We start from the raw sequence: 16,873 nt of genomic DNA on the forward strand, positions 1-16,873 counted from the left end.
TAATTGAGAAAAATCAGTCAATTGAGAGGCTAATTGAGTAGGGACGAAATTATCATTTATTAAAAGCTTAGGGGAAAGATGGTAATAAACAGCTTGTACTAAAACAGTTTGGACAGCAGCAGTAGACTAACTTTGAAAAATCACCAAAAAATGTAGGAATCGAATTAGAAGATGAACAAAATATTAAATTAAAGCTTATTGAGTCTAGTTTCTCATAGAGGAAATATTGTAAGGAATGGATTTGTAAATTTTGAGATATAATGAATTTTGTGAGACAAGGTCAGAATGAATTCGGGTTCCCCTGTTCTGACTTTGAAAAATTATAAAAAAATTGAATAAAAATAATTAGGGACTTAAATTTATATGTCTAGAATTCTGAATGAGTCTATTTTTTAATAGAAACAAACGAGAACATCATTTGAATTCTGTATAAAGAGATAATTTATTTTTAGTGAAGAAGGGTCAGAACTGTTAGACAGCAGAACAGGGATGAATTTGAAGAATAAAATGTACTGATTGGCTAAACCAAAAATTCTGAAAATTTTATGGTAAAAATATATATGAGTCTAGTTTCAGGGAAAATTAACAGATCTTAATTTTGAGTTTCGTAGCTCAAGTTATAAATAATTTAGTGACTATGACTCAAGTAGACAGCTTTGAATAAATTATAAATAATAGTTGAATTATAGAGAATGTTGCATATGAACATGAAATGTATTAAATTGATAATTAAATTTATTTATTTAGATCCAGAAGATTCAAATATGAAGCTAGATCGAGGAAAGGAAAAAGTTCGGGATTAGTAGATTTTTACTGTTTACAAACAAGTATCAAGGTAAGTTCGTGTACTTGAATTATATTCTTAAATGCTTGAAATGCATATTTTTTATATGAATATGATTTGAATGTTCATTATATGAAAATTTATGAAACATTGATATATTTGATAAAATGGGAATAAATCCGTTTGAATGAAAGGAAAATTCGATGGATCTCGAAAAGGAATTGACGGTAAAAGGATCTAGCAGGACGGGTGATCCTATCTGATATAGCCCTCCAAGAATATGTGTAAAATGGATTTAGCCGGACGGGTAATCCGAATTAGGTCTGAATTTAGCTGAATCGGTAATTCGGATCCAAGCTCATTAGAGTAATTGTCGTTGCGAGGATTTAGCTTTGGTGGTAATCCAAACAATACTTTATGAGTTTATATTACAGGATTTAGCTGGATTGGTAATCCATTGCAAGGTTGAGGTTCATGAGTGTGCTCTCGAAATGGAAATGTCGCACATGAATATGAATTGACAGACCGAATTGTACACTAAAAGTGTACCTCTGAAAATCCATCGAAAATTCCAAGAAATTCAACGGGATAAATATGGAAAAATAACAAGGAAATGGAAATCATGGTATTGACGAGCTCATCAATCATAGTATATATTATTGGTACATGGAAATTATTGTACTAACTTGAATGTTGAGTTTGTGCATATTAGGGTAATAATGCATTGAATGGATATATGGATGTTTATTGTATTGTATTGAAAATATTAGGTAAGTATAATTCTTGTTACATGAGCTTACTAAGCACAAAGTGCTTACCCCATTTCCTTTTTCCCTGTTTTGTAGTGTCCAGAGCTCGGAGGTCGGATTTGGTCGGAGACACATCACACTGTCAACCTCAGGATTTCGGTATATAAAGAAACTTTATTTTGGAAATAAATGGCATGTATAAGCTAACAAAGTAAATGTTAACGTGAAATGAATGTAAAGTTAGCCATTAGTATGGTTAACAAACCTGGTTATAGATATGTGATGACGTTATCTTATATAAATGCATGAATCTATCATAAAAATATGTTGAACTGATTTGGTTGATGTGGATTGGTCTCGATTTAATATTGCAGGGAAGGTTAGATATTTATAAAGGGGCTATATTGAATAAAAAAATATTTAATTCGTAAACTCCGGTAATGCCTCGTACCCTATTCCGGCAATGAATACGGGTAGGGGTATTACAACACTCATGGGCACCACCTCTATGTGCCTCATTATGGGAAATTGCGCAAGGAAGTAATGAAAGAATGCCATGACTCACGATGGGTGGGCCATCCGGGAATGCACCGTACCTTGGCCCTTTTGGAGGATCGATACTATTGGCCTCACATGGGTGAAGATGTGGAGACCTATGTGAAGACTTGTCTAGTATGCCAACAAGACAAGGTTGAGTTAAAGAGTCCCGCCGGCTTGCTACAACCCTTGCCCATTCCGGAAAGGCCATGGGAGAGTGTATCCATGGTTTTTTTTTGTGGGTTTTCCTAAGTCTGACGGATTTATAAGTATTCTTGTTGTGGTAGACAGGTTTTCAAAGTATGCGACGTTTATTCCTGCTACCAAGGAGTGCCATGCGGAGGAGGCAGCTCACTTATTTCTTAGACACGTGGTAAAATATTGGGGAGTGCCACTGTCTATTATCAGTGATCGAGATGGGAGATTTACGGGCCAGTTCTGGATAGAGCTGTTCAAGTCAATAGGCTCGGACTTGAACTTCTCCACAAGCATGCATCCACAAACTGATGAGCAAACTGAACGAGTGAATACATTGTTGGAGACATATCTTCGACACTATGTGAGTGCCACGCAAAGGGATTGGCCCAAGTTGTTGGATGTTGCCCAATTTTCATACAACTTGCAGCGAAGTGGGGCAACAAACCAAAGTCCGTTCGAGATAGTGACGGGCCAATAGCCACTCACACCCAACGCTGTTGCAACCCGTTATACAGGACCAAACCCTGCTGCGTATCGATTTGCGAAGGATTGGCAAGAAAAGAATGACTTGGCTAGGGCTTGCTTACACAAAGCAAGTAAGCGCAACAAGAAGTGGGCCGATCAGAATCGAAGAGATGTGCAGTTTCAGGTGAGGGACTCAGTCCTTGTCAAACTACACCTCATGTTGCGATATACGGGTTTGCACAAGGGGCTTGTGCGAAGGTATGAGGGGCCTTTTAAGGTTTTGAAGAGGGTAGGCAAGGTGGCCTACAAACTTGAGTTGCCAGCAAAGCTGAAGCTCCACCTAGTATTCCATGTAAGTATGCTCAAGCCATAACATGAGGATCAAGAGGATCCAAATCGAGGCAAGTCAGAACGAGCACCAATGAGGGTAAAGGTCTCTTATGACCGAGAAGTTGAAAACATTGAGGCAGATCGTGTGGTGAGACGAAGGTATCATCGGCCACGACATGAATACTTGGTACGATAGAAAGGACTACCTGATAGCGAAGCAAGTTGGGAACCTGCCGAGGCATTATGGCAATTCCAAGAGAAGATAGCCCAGTTCCATAAGGGGGACGCGACGAGGGCGTCGCTAGAACAAGTGGGGGAGAATGTCATAGGTTGCGAAGGGAAACTTGCAACCATGACGGACTTGTGCGATTTATCGCTTTTGAGGGAGGTCATTTGGCCCAATCAGATTGGTCCAGTGCTTGGAGAGATTGAAAGCCCATCTCCGGAGCTTGGCAAATATGGAAAGTAGTCTTCAAAGATATGCTTGGCAAATATGGAAGGGGATCTTCAAAGATATGCGATCCTAGAATTTAATGTAATATTTAAAAGATACAATTTTGTAATCTTAGAGATTTGATATCTTGATAGCTTTAGATCTTAGCCATTGATGTATTTCGATCTGTACCGTTGATATTGGGAAGGCTCAACTATAAATAGAGGCCTCTCCCCCTTATTGTATTCATTCAGTGATTAATAGAATTTTGAGAGCATTCACTCAAACTTTTCTCTCAAGTGTTCTTATTTTTCTGTGGCTTTTGTTCATCTTTTGAAACCGTTCTTACTTCGTTCTTCTGCTGTTCTTCGTGCGTTCTTGAGAGGAGTTCCATTGAATCCTCAATTGTTGCGAGATAGGCTGACTTAGGCGTTTTCGAGCGGGGGAACGCTTAAGGCCGCACGGATTGCTTGGGAAAACTCTAAGTCCGTGAAATTAGAGCGTACTATCCTCCTATTTATGGGTTGAGAAAGGATTATGGGTAATTTTAGGCATTGTCTAAAAAATAGCAGATATAATCAAAATCTACGCAAAAATAAAGTGATTGGATGATGAAAATCAGGAAGCTAATAACTAATAGTTAGAAGAAGTGGAAGTAAACTTTTTACTTAATCATTTGAATCAAATTCAAATATTGAAATTGATATTATTGAAAAGACTTACCTAAATACTAATTTCAATTCGATTAAAATTATAATCAAACTTATTTCCATTATCTAGATATGGGAGACAGAGACATGTCCAAAACAAATAACCTACCCCATAATAGTAGTAACCTTATCTTCACCAATGAATTTGATAGGTATCATGTCTTTGAATGTATTTAAAAAGAAAAAGAAATTTCGTAAATTTGACCATCTGTCATCACATTTGCTTCATCCCTAAAGTTGGGGGCCACAAATAAAGACTAGTAAGATGAACTTAGAATAAGCGACAAAGCATACAAAAGTGGGAATTTTATCATTGCACCATCTTTCTAGCTGTGAATTGGGAAGATATCATGAGAGGATGGAAATTGAGAACAATTATGGCTAGCTAAATTATATTATCTCACCCAAAATATATATATGTAATTTGATGATTTGATTTTGCATTTTTGCGTGTTATTCATGAGAAGGTATGAATTAATTTAATATTCCTTTTCATTATTAAATAGGTTTTTTAATTTAATTAACGATTAATTGATTGTTCGGTTGATATGTTTTCATTTCAATGAGAATTAAAATTAAATTCTTTTAATCAATTCTTAGTCTGTTTCCATTCACCGTTGATCATTTTAATATGATATCGAGTAATTTTGATTTATTTTTAATCATCTTTTGATGATTTTTTAATTAAAATTCTTTTCTTTTTTCTTCAAATAATTTCATTTGATATTTTTAAATTATTTTGTTGATTAATTTTACTTTACATTAAATATTGATTAACTCAAAAGAAATTATATATACTAGATCATGACGCACTTACAATATGAGTGAAAAATAAAATTATGTAATAACTATATTTATAAAGAAATGACATGGTTAATAAATGAGGGTTTGGTTGAATGGTAAAATACAAAATTTAAAAATTATAATGGCTTGAATTTAAATATTATTATATATTTTTTATTTTTCTATATAAATGATAAGAAATGATAAAATACCTTAAAATAATATAATTTATTTTATAAAGTATAGGTATTTTAATAATTATTTAACTGATTAATATTTGATTAACTCGTAATACTAAACTTAATAAAATATTTAATATTATTAGAGATAACTAGAATTTATCCCAAATTCAAAGCATAATACTATATTATATAATTTTTTATTTTAAAAGTAATAGCGTTAATAGTTTTACGACAATATTTAGGTATGGTGGGACTCTATTGTAAGAACACACCACTGAGCTAGTGTCGTTGTCTTAAGTTTGAACTCAAAAATTGGTGTGACTCAAATAATGTAATTCATTTATTAATTTAATTAAAATATTTAATAAAAAGTAAATAGTTTTTAAACTTTGTATAGAAATTGCAATGATATTTGTAAATAGTTTTTAAACTTTGTATAGAAATTGCAATGATATTGTACCCTTAATTTAAGGTGGATTTGCATTAGTAGTATGTTTATCTACGATTAGTATAAAAACAACAGTTGTGGTGAAATTAGATACTATAGCGATATAGTAATTTAAAACAAAAAATAAGCTAAATGCATTGCATTGCACCCAATTGCTCATCCAAACCCATCCTTAGTTTTCAATTTTTTTTAAAAATTTTATTAATTTTTCGATATTTTAAATGTTTGAATTAGTATTATCTGACTCATAACATAAAGTACGTTAAAAGCCTATAACAATATAGAAAATATTATTTAAACAAAATTTTTTAAATAAGGTTAATGAGAACATGTTGTTCAAAATTTTGTTTGGAGAGTTTATAAATATAAATACAATAGCATATGATAGGACTGTAGATAGGTCTAATTATGGGTCGAGACATCTATCCAAGTTCAAAGGTTTGTTGGAAAACTAGGAGGGTTTGGAAAAATATATAGGCCCAAAAATTGGGCTTAGACAAAAATAATGTCCATTTTTTGAATGGGTCAAGTCTCAAATAAGATTTTTTGGCTCGGGTATGGCTCGGACTGAATTAGCTGTTTCATTGCTACTTTCCTGTCATCCACTGTTATTTTGTTACCATTTCGCTATTAAGTTACTACTATTTTGTTGTTGTCGTTTGGGTATTGTATAATTCTTATTTTATTGTTAATTTTGCTACTGTTTTAGAGGTATTTACTTGCTAAGTTACAACAGTCTTATTGTTATTTAAGTATAAAGATTTTTTTTAAATATATTTTTAATTTATCGGAAAAATTTTATTTTAATGCTTTTAATGTATTTGATATATTATATTTTTAGATTTATTTTTATGTAAAAATAATTTAAAAATTAATACATTCAAATTGAATTGAATTCAAGTTTAATATTTTTAATTCGGATTAAATTTGGACAAAATTTTAAACCGAATCAAAACAAAATTTTAAATTTTACATTGGTACAAACCCCACCCCACCCAACCCAACCCATGATTAGGTGTTGATTAGCAGAGGTTGTTTCGGATCTGAATATTATGTCTAAACCCTAGTATTATTAGGTAAGATTAAGGGGATATATGTTTAATTTTATAGTTTTAAAGAAGTGGGGTCCACTTAGTGTATGAGTTATATGTTTTTGAATGTTTGAAAAAAGGAACTTGAGACAGAGCGTGAAAAGTCGTTGCACGTGCGGGTGAAAACGATTTAACGGAGCCTCAACGTCACGCTCTTTCGAACGATTCTCGCTGTCGGCCTTATTACGTCTACGTCTTTCCTCGGGATCCTTGATTCAACAAACCACCTATTTGAGTCTACTCAGTTTTACCGAGTTCGCCAAATCCCGTTGGTTGAGTCAACTCAATCAATAACCAACAACCATCCTTGTCCAAATTTGAAAGCTCGATGTAAATATCATTTCTTTTCCTTTTATCTATTTCTTTCTTCTTTGCTTTCTCAAAATCCAAATCTTCTTAATTCAAATCACCTACTCCGACCTTGACCTAAAATTTAGTCGATTCGCTGCCACCTCGATTTTTAAAGAAATAAATTACCCCAAATTCAAACTCAAAATTTAATAAAAAATTTAACTTCATTTTGACTTCACTCGAATTTAATTTAATTGTTCTATTTTAAAACAAATAAGATTTTTTTTATTTTGACACTAAAACTCAATATATATTTATTTATTGAAAGAAAAAACTTACCATATATATTATGAGATATTTTTGTAAATATTTTAAGGTTGGACGAATATATTTCAAACCTGACTTCGACCTAACTATTTTTCTAATTTCACCCGACCTATGCTGCTCCAAATCCGATTTTTTAGAGAAAAAAAACTTTAATAAATCGAATAAAAACCTATTAAATTTAAGTTTTATTGGCATCCCAAAAACCCACCCACTGATTTATAATTTATGCAAGGTGAGAATCCAAGTTAATATATGAAAATCCAAAGACTTTGGCTTTGTAAATACAGCCAAAGCCTCGTCGGCTTCAATTTATAATTTCCTAATTTTAATGTTTTTTCGAAAAGTAAACATATTGAGTAATAAGAAGAGGTGCCCAAATTACTTCATACATCCAGTGAAGTCTCCATAATTGATAAACAAACCCTTGCACTAATCAAATTAAACCATTTTTCAACAAAATTGCAAGTATAGCTATGAACTTTAATATACTTCAATTCCAATGACAATATTTAAATATATAATATGTTGAAATTTTAATTTAAATACATTTTTGGTAAATTTAAAAGTCATAAAATATATTTTATTATTTTTAAAAGAAATTACCTATAATTCAATTAAACTTTTAAGTGCTCTCATATTATATAAATTATATGTGAATTTTGTCTAAATTTACTTTTGATTTAATTTCCACCATATATTTGTATTATTAAGAACTTAAACTGAATTAATGTCATCAATCACTTGAGTCTCAATTTAATTATGAAATTATCAAAATCTCAATATTATTTTTACAAAATAATTTTTATTTTAATGAATTCTTTTTATCGTTTCACGTATACATAATAAAATTTGAACTCATAAAATTATGATTTTATAGTCTCAATTTTACCATTTAATTTTTATAAATTTATTACATAGAATATCACTGCAGTAAACATCTAATAATCTTTATAATTATGAATCAATAAAATTGCAACATAATTCATGCATCACTCACCATCAAAGTTTCAAACTAGTAATTCAATTGAAACCCAAATTAGAAAATCATTTTATTTTATTTTTCAGAAAGAAAATTATAATATGTTAAATCATATATAGTTGCCAACTTGCCATTGTTATCCAACAAAAAACCCCCCCAAAAAAGGTATAATTTTGTTTTTTGCCCAACAAATTAAATCTGTAGAGATATAAGCATTCACTTATGGACTAACAGATGATAATTATATTCAATAAATAAACAAAAAAATCCTAAAAAAAAACAAATAAAATAATCAACCAAAACCCAGATTTACATTTTCCTTCTCTTAGGGCTATGTATTTGGAAACGAAAAATGAAATAAGTAAAGCATTCAAAAAATCTGGTAAATAATGAACCCAACAAAAGATTTCATGAAATTATATGGATCTATTTTTCTGACATTTGATGCAGTCTACACTGTTTCTTTGCCCTAAACTCATTACAACAATGAACTCTCTCTCTCTCTCTCTCTCTCTCTCTCTCTCTATATATATATATATATATAGGAGAAAATAAGAAAAATGAAACCGACAAAAATTCCATGAAATTATATGGAACTATTTTTCTGACAGTTGATGATCTACACTGTGTTTTGTTTTTGTTTTTTTTTTTTTTCCCTAAATTCATGACAAAACTGAACTAAAGAGGAAGAGGAAGAGGAAGAGAAAGAGAAAGAAACCTTATATGTATTAATTTCCACAATATATATTAACATGGATTTTCTACTAATATAACTTCTACATTTTAGCTGTCTACGGTTTTTCTTTTCTTCAAGTGTCACCACATTCATGCCAGCAAACAAGCATGGTGACGCACCTCCGGAGAATGTAGAACTTTGCTCTTTGCTCCTTCACCAGCCGGCTGCACCGCCGTCCGAATGCCTTACACCGATCCCCCACGTGTCGTCCGCAGAAGCTTCTGTTAGTGTTACTCTCCTCCTTCATTTCACTGTGAATATATATATTTAATTTAGACGAAAAGAGAGAGAGAGAGAGAGATTGGTTTTTTTTTTCTTGGTAGTATAGTTTGGTGGATGGTGAAGAAGGAGGACATTTTTGGGGGTTTATATAATTTATAATAATGTTCAAGGACATAGATTAATTGGACATCTAGAAAGACTATAACACCCTAGTATATCTTATTGTTTTATATCAATACTTTAGGGATTAAAAGGTAACTTCCTTTGTAGACCAAATGGTCTGTCATCCATTCTCAAACAAAGGGATTGTTTTATTATTATTTTTAGGCTTAAATATTCATTTAACCCTTAAGTTAATATTCGAATTTTTATTCTCTCAAGGGTTTTGGTATTTATGAAAATTTGGAATGAAAATAAGTATCAAAACCCTTAATGAAATGAAAATCTAGGTACTAACTTAGAATAAAAAACCATAAATACTAAATTAAAGAAAAGTAATAAATTTAAAAGTTAAATGTATATTTAAAACTTTTGTAAGAGAAAACAGTGTTAATGGATGTAATTTTGTAATAGTTATAATAATTAATTATAATTTTACAATTTATACTTTGAAATTCATGATTATCACTTTTAATAATATTATTTTTAAATTTTAAAACTGCAATATACCGATACTCATTAATATGTATTTTAAAATGATAATTGATAATTTAATAATTTTAAAGACGACATGATAAATGCTTAAAAATAATCAAAACACGTTAATATATTAAATATATAAAATATTATAATATGAATTATTATAGTGTTTAAAATTATATAAGTAATAATTGTTTGAAATATTAAAAGTATTCAAAAGCTTAAACTATATTTTTAAAAACAAAAGTAGAGAATTAAATATGGCAATTTAGAGAATAACGAGGTTAAAACTAATAAATTAAATTATATATATAAATTTTGGGTTTCCCAATAATTAAAGGACAATCCTAAGATTATCCTAAAGAGTTTCCTTTAGATTTTGCTTAGATCTTCCTTTTGGGGTTGCCATTTGTTTGACTGATGACTGAAGTTTGCCTCAAAGGCAAAGTAAGCAAGCGTGTACACCTCGGCAATCGTGTGCTTTCATCTTTTAATTAATTATTATAGATTTTAAAATATTAAAACTACATGCTTCAAAAATTATACAACTTAATTTATATTAAATAAATATAAATATTTAAATATATTAAATAAATTTGAAATATAAATACTCATTCACGAGCCGATGCATAATGTTCTCATAAAAGCTTTTATTATTTATTACCATAACAGTAAAAAATTAGAATTTATATATTTTAATATTAATCATGTACTGATCAAGACATAATATTTTAATAATTTTTTATTATTTATTACTATAACAATAAAAATGTTAAAATATTTATATTTTTATATTATTTATGTATCAATCGATATACAATATTTTAATTGATGTAATTGATATAGATCAAAATTTTAATCGGTACATAAAGTGTGATTTAATTCAAAATAAATTTGAAAATAATATTTACATTTAAGTTTAATAATTTGGGTATATATATTTCTTATTTTATATTTTTATATTAATTGAGAAAATATAAATAAAATAAAAATTATTAATATATTATTATTTAAAAGAAAACAGATGTATTAATTATGTTTAAATATATCATGTCATGCTTATCAAGGACGGATGCACGGTAAGTCGGTCAAGCGTGTAAGGGCTTTGGTTCATATAGTTAGTATATATTTTATACATGTTTAAATATTAAATAAAATTAAGTTCACCCCTCAAAATAAATCTGTTATGTATAAGTTAAAAGAAATCAAAATTAACTTTTGAAAGTGTTATCTCATACATGAATTTTACTTTAATGTGTAATGTTATAAATAAAATTTCATTTTGTATTATTTTATACATAAAATTTTGATTTGATCCAATATTGACTGCCTTCTAATGTTCTAACGTTAGAAGTGAGAATATTGCAACTATATATAGAAATTAAAATGGTGTCTACAAGTGTACGTGTCAAATTGTAATATAGTTTTTGTACAATGAAGCACAAAGAGTACTCCGAGGATCGTATTGGATTGCAGTTTAGGGAAAATTGTTATTAAGTCAATTACCAAAAATAATTACTAATCTACTTGATGCACAAATAAGTAGTGTTAATTTATAAGCAAGATGATGATAATAAACTAATTAAATACTAAACCTAAATATACTCCTAGGTTAATGTATCGATTTCTCCTATTCATTGTTTCAACTATGCAAGTTCCTTTAGCTTAAATCCAATTGTTTTATCCGATTAATTACTGATGTAGAGTTTTAAATAATTGGCTAATAATTAACCCAGTAGGGCCTCTCAGCCTTCTACTAACCTAATTACTTAACAAAAATTACTTATCTTTCGATGTCACTGTTCAAACCGGGTCAGGGTAAGGTGCAATACTGATTTCGAGTTCATTCCTACCTTCATGATTAGGTTCTTCCTTTCCCAACTAACTGATCTGCAAAGTGATACTCGTACACTATACAAATTTTGGGTTCATATCTACCTAAATGATTTCTTAAGGTCGTCAATCCTAGGGTTTAATTGCACTCAACCAGATCCAACCAATCCAAATTAGACTTTACCTTCCAATCAATTAATTAGGTTAATATAGTTGAAACATGCGAAATATGTATAAAGCATAAATTGATTCTAATATTTGCACAAACATTCAATTAACAATGTTAATGAAAGAGATATAAAAAATAGAATAAAAGGAAGAGATGCTCATGAATTAATTGATGAAAGCGTGACTCCGGAATAATCTCCGCTCACGAAAGTCTCACTTTAGAATAGAATCTTCCGATTACAAGATCATAACGTAAACTAAGTAAAAACTAAAAACGAAATAAAAACCTAAGAATGATTTCGGTCTTCCTAAATTTGTATGTTTAATCTGATTACAATGAACTTTATATAGGCTAAAATCGGAATGTTAATGCACCTAAACTATCCTTGAAGTACTTAGAGTTCAACTAGGACAAATATCCTTAATTGCCTTAAAAAATGTAACCGTCACGTGTAGAGATTTTTAGACCGCGTAGAAGCCGTGTTGCAACATAGTTCTGTGACACGACACGACAGACAATTTCGTTCTAAGACTTGTTTTTGCTTCTGTCTTCGGTGTTGCAACATCAATGTTTTGGTGTCACAACATAGGTAGTAGTTTTGACCCAAATATGCATTTTTAGCTCCAGATTTGTCCTACAAGATCATGTAACTTTATTTAAGTATCTAAAGTATAATAAAAACGACTGAAAAGCATAAAATACGACTTCAAGCATGAAAACATAAATATGTACTAAGATGCTTTGATTTAACTATCAAACAAGCTAAAATTATGTGTAAAAAGGGATGTAACTAATAATGCAATTCGTGCTAGATAAAATATTCACAAATTACTAACAATATTATCGAATTAACACCATTTTATGTTGATATATTGTAAACACAAACAATTATATTAATCGATATAAAAGTAAATGTATGTATTCATTTTTAAATGTATACAATTAAATCAAAATCAAAGTTTTATGTATATATATGAACCACAAGTCAAGTTTCATGTGTATAATTATACCAAATCAAAGTTCATGTATCAAATTATAATTTGGACAAAAATTCATATATAATTTTGATATTTTGATATTTATCCTTATTATATTTATTTGCATGACTACAACCAAGGTTATGTTTTGGTTAAAATATGTTATAGGTCCTTGTGCTTTTCACAAATTTAGAATTTAGTCTTTGTACTTTATTTTCGTGAATTTAGTCTTTTTACTTTTCAGATTTCAAAATATTGGTCTAGTTGTTTACACCATTAATTTTTTGGTTAAATATATTGGTGTGACATTTTGAAACAAATTAAATACTCACTTGGTAGTAATGTAAATAAAAATGATGTTGTAATGAATCAAAATTTAATAAAATAATTTTAGCATTATTAACAATCGGACTTGAATTTTGAAATCTGAATGGAGCTAAATTCATAAAAGTAAATGTATAAAATTAAATTCTAAATTCTGAAGAATACAAAAACTTATGACATATTTTAAATTTTCTTACCTTTGTTACTTTTATAATAATCTTCTTTTTTATTTGAAAACCTTGATAGTTTGTAATTGGTAAAGGTAGTCACAAATAGGCCTGATTATGCATCAGGCTGATGCAAAATTTAGGCTCTTGTTCTAGGACTAGACTTGACCTACAAAATGGGCTTAAAATTTTGTCCACGTTAAACCAGGATAAAAATGTTAAACTCAAGTCCAACTGCTCGTATTAAAAAAATTATACTATTTTTAATATAAAACAAATTGAAAAATATAATACATTAAATACACTAAAAATATTAAAATAAATATTTTCCAACAAATTAAAAATACATTAAATTTTTTATACTTAAATAACACTAAAATAGTCGCAACTTAGCAAGTAAATACTCTAAAATAGTAGTAAAATTAACAATAAAATAAGAGTTATACGTATCCAAACAATAATAATAAAATAGTAGTAATATAATAGCAAAATGACAACAAAAGCAACATGGGAAATTTTTTTAGCCAAATTTGGGTCTGGTCGGACCCGGGCCAAAAAGTTCTTATCCAAGGCCCGACCCATTTAAAAAGTGAAACTTTTTTTTGTCGAAAAATAATTTTCGAGCCTATATTTTTGCTCAAATCCTCTCACTTTTTAAGCAAACTTTCGAGCCTAGATGAATAACCTGACCCCTTCAAAAACTAAGTTTTTAACACTAGTTATTGAAATTGTAATTGGATGATATATTTATTACCTTAATTAAATATATATATGATTACAACGATGTATTTAATTAATTTTCAACTTTGTAAATCATGGTCTAAAACCAATAGAACTTGTATTAATTGAATTGCAAGTGGTAAACAAATTTACGGACTCAGTTGTTATTAGCCCCTCAAAACCAAACACCAAGATCCGTCACTAGCGCTTATTATATCATTTTTTTTATTTATCGTAATTCATATTATAATTTTTAATATATTATATAAAAAAGGTTATTAAATCTAAGAGTGAGTTTTTGATCAAATCGAGTTGAATTGAGTGAAAAATTTTCGAGTTAATCGAGTCTTATTTTATCATCCTAACTCGATTGAAAATTGTAAAAAAATAGAATGTTATTAATGACAATATATATCGCAAAAAAAAAAAAGAGAAATAAAAATAAATAACACACAGATTTTACGTGGAAACTCTTTCGGGAAAAAAACCATGGGCAGAGGAGAAGAAAATTCACTATGTCGAATTCGAATAATTACAAGAGGAATAGACCATGTCTATTTATAGGCTTGTAAAACCAAATTCTAATAGGAGTGTAGTAAAATTGAAATACCTTATTCTAATCAATATCAAATAGATGGAGTTTAATAAGGTTTAAAAAACCTTATTCTAAAATAAAATAAAATAAAATAAGTGTAGTTCTATAGGGATTTTACTTTTATTTTACCACTGTATTTTAAATAAGGATTCGGGTCACTTAATTCTAACAATCTCCACCTTGACACGAATTCTCAATGAACAAATTCTTCATCGCGAACTCTCAACGAACAAGTTCTCCGTCTCTTCCATAAAACCCCTTAAGGGTTTAACTTCAACAATGAACACTAACCAAGTCTAAACAATGCTCAAACTTGGTTATAGGAAGTGACTTAGTCATCATATCTGCAGGATTTTCATGAGTACTAATTTTGCTCACAACAATATCACCACGAGGAATAATATCATGAACAAAATGATACCAAACATCAATGTGTTTTGTTCTCTCATGAAATATTTGATCTTTTGTAAGGAAGATGGCACTCTAACTATCACAAAATACTTTATTGATTTGAAGGTCTTTATTGAGTTCATTAAAGAGTCCCTTCAACCAAATAGCTTCTTTACAAGCCTCAGTAATCTCCATGTACTCAGCTTTACTGGTAGACAAAGCGATTGTAGTTTGCAAAGTGGCTTTCCAACTAATTGCATAATATCCGATTGTAAAGACATAACCTGTAAGAGGCATTTTTCTATCAAGGTCTCCAGCAAAATCAGCATCAATATACCCAATGACTCTATCTCTAGTTTTTCCAAACTGTAAGCAAACATTAGTAGTACCTCACAAGTATCTTAAAATCCACTGAACTGCTTTCCAATGTTCTTTACTAAGATTTGCCATGTATCTGCTGACTGCACTGACTGTATACGATAAATCTGGACGTGAACAAACTATAACATACATGAGAGATCCCACTGTACTAGAGTATGGAACATGTGACATGTACTTAATCTCATCATCTGATTGTAGAGACAAAACTGATGAAAGTTTGAAATGGGCTACTAAAGGAGTACTAACAGGCTTAACACTCTGCATATTGAACTTGCAAAGAACTTTCTGAATGTACCCCTTCTGACTTAAGTACAATTTACATACTTTTTTATCTCTCAGAATCTTCATACCAAGTATCTTCTTTGCTGGTCCTAAATCTTTCATCTCAACTTCTTCACTTAGTTGGGATTTAACCTTTCTTTTCTCTATTTTATCTTTCGCTGCTATCAACATATCATCAACATAAAGGAGTAGATATACAAAAGAACCATCACTATTTTTCTTAAAGTAAACACAACTGTCAAAGCTACTTTTTTTGAAATCATGAGAAGTCATAAATGAATCAAACATTTTGTACCACTGTCTTAGTGATTGTTTCAGCAAACATAAAAGTAACAGAAATGTTACTAGAAAAAAGTGTAAAATGTAAAATTCCCCTAAAAACTACCTTTTATCTGAACTAATTTATAAAATGCACATTGCTAGCGTGGTCTAGTTGCTGCTCTCTCTATGGCCATTTACTTTATTAATCCTTTGTATGATAAAGTTACAAAGGACTATAAATTTATATATAATCAGTAGAATTCTTAAATTTGTACAGGACACTAAAAATATAATATATGTTAAAATATAAAAGTAGAAATCTTATAATAAAATGCCAAAGATAATATTCTCCCAAAACCTTTTTTAAATTATCATAGAGAATGGCCAAACAAACATAGTCCTCTTTTTCTGAGACTATAAAACCCTTTGGTTGTTGCATGTAAATATCTTCCTCAAGTTCTCTATGCAAAAATGCAGTTTTTACATCTAACTGCTCAAGCTCCAAATCATGCATGGCCACAATACCAAGCAAAACTTGAATCAAACTATGTTCACAACTGGGGAGAACACATGTATGAAGTCCACTCTTGGAATTGGACAATAACACTTTACAACAAGCCTTGTTTTATATCTGAGTTCTTTAACTCATGGAGTCCCTTCTTTCTTTTTAAACACTCATTTACAATGAACAACCTTTTTACCTTTAGGAAGTTTCACAAGATCTCATATTCTGTTTTTGTGGAGTGATTCCATCTCCTCTTGCATAGCAAACATCCACTTTTCTGAGTCTTCACAGCTAACTGCCTCAGAATAATTAGATGGTTTTTGATTTGCATCTATATCTTCAGCCACATTTAAAGCATAAGAAAA

The 16,873-nt window shown here is 29.9% G+C and overlaps 1 long non-coding RNA gene across 1 annotated transcript; it reads left to right on the top strand.

Moving 5' to 3' along the window:
- The first annotated feature begins 719 nt into the window (after positions 1–719).
- On the top strand, positions 720–1,856 carry LOC128281557 (uncharacterized). Its single transcript, XR_008271788.1, has 2 exons — positions 720–835; positions 1,630–1,856. It is a non-coding gene; the product is annotated as an uncharacterized LOC128281557 (long non-coding RNA).
- The last annotated feature ends 15,017 nt before the right edge of the window (positions 1,857–16,873 follow it).

The sequence above is a fragment of the Gossypium arboreum genome, chromosome 10 (assembly GCF_025698485.1).
Source record: "Gossypium arboreum isolate Shixiya-1 chromosome 10, ASM2569848v2, whole genome shotgun sequence".
Taxonomy (NCBI): Eukaryota; Viridiplantae; Streptophyta; class Magnoliopsida; order Malvales; family Malvaceae; genus Gossypium; species Gossypium arboreum.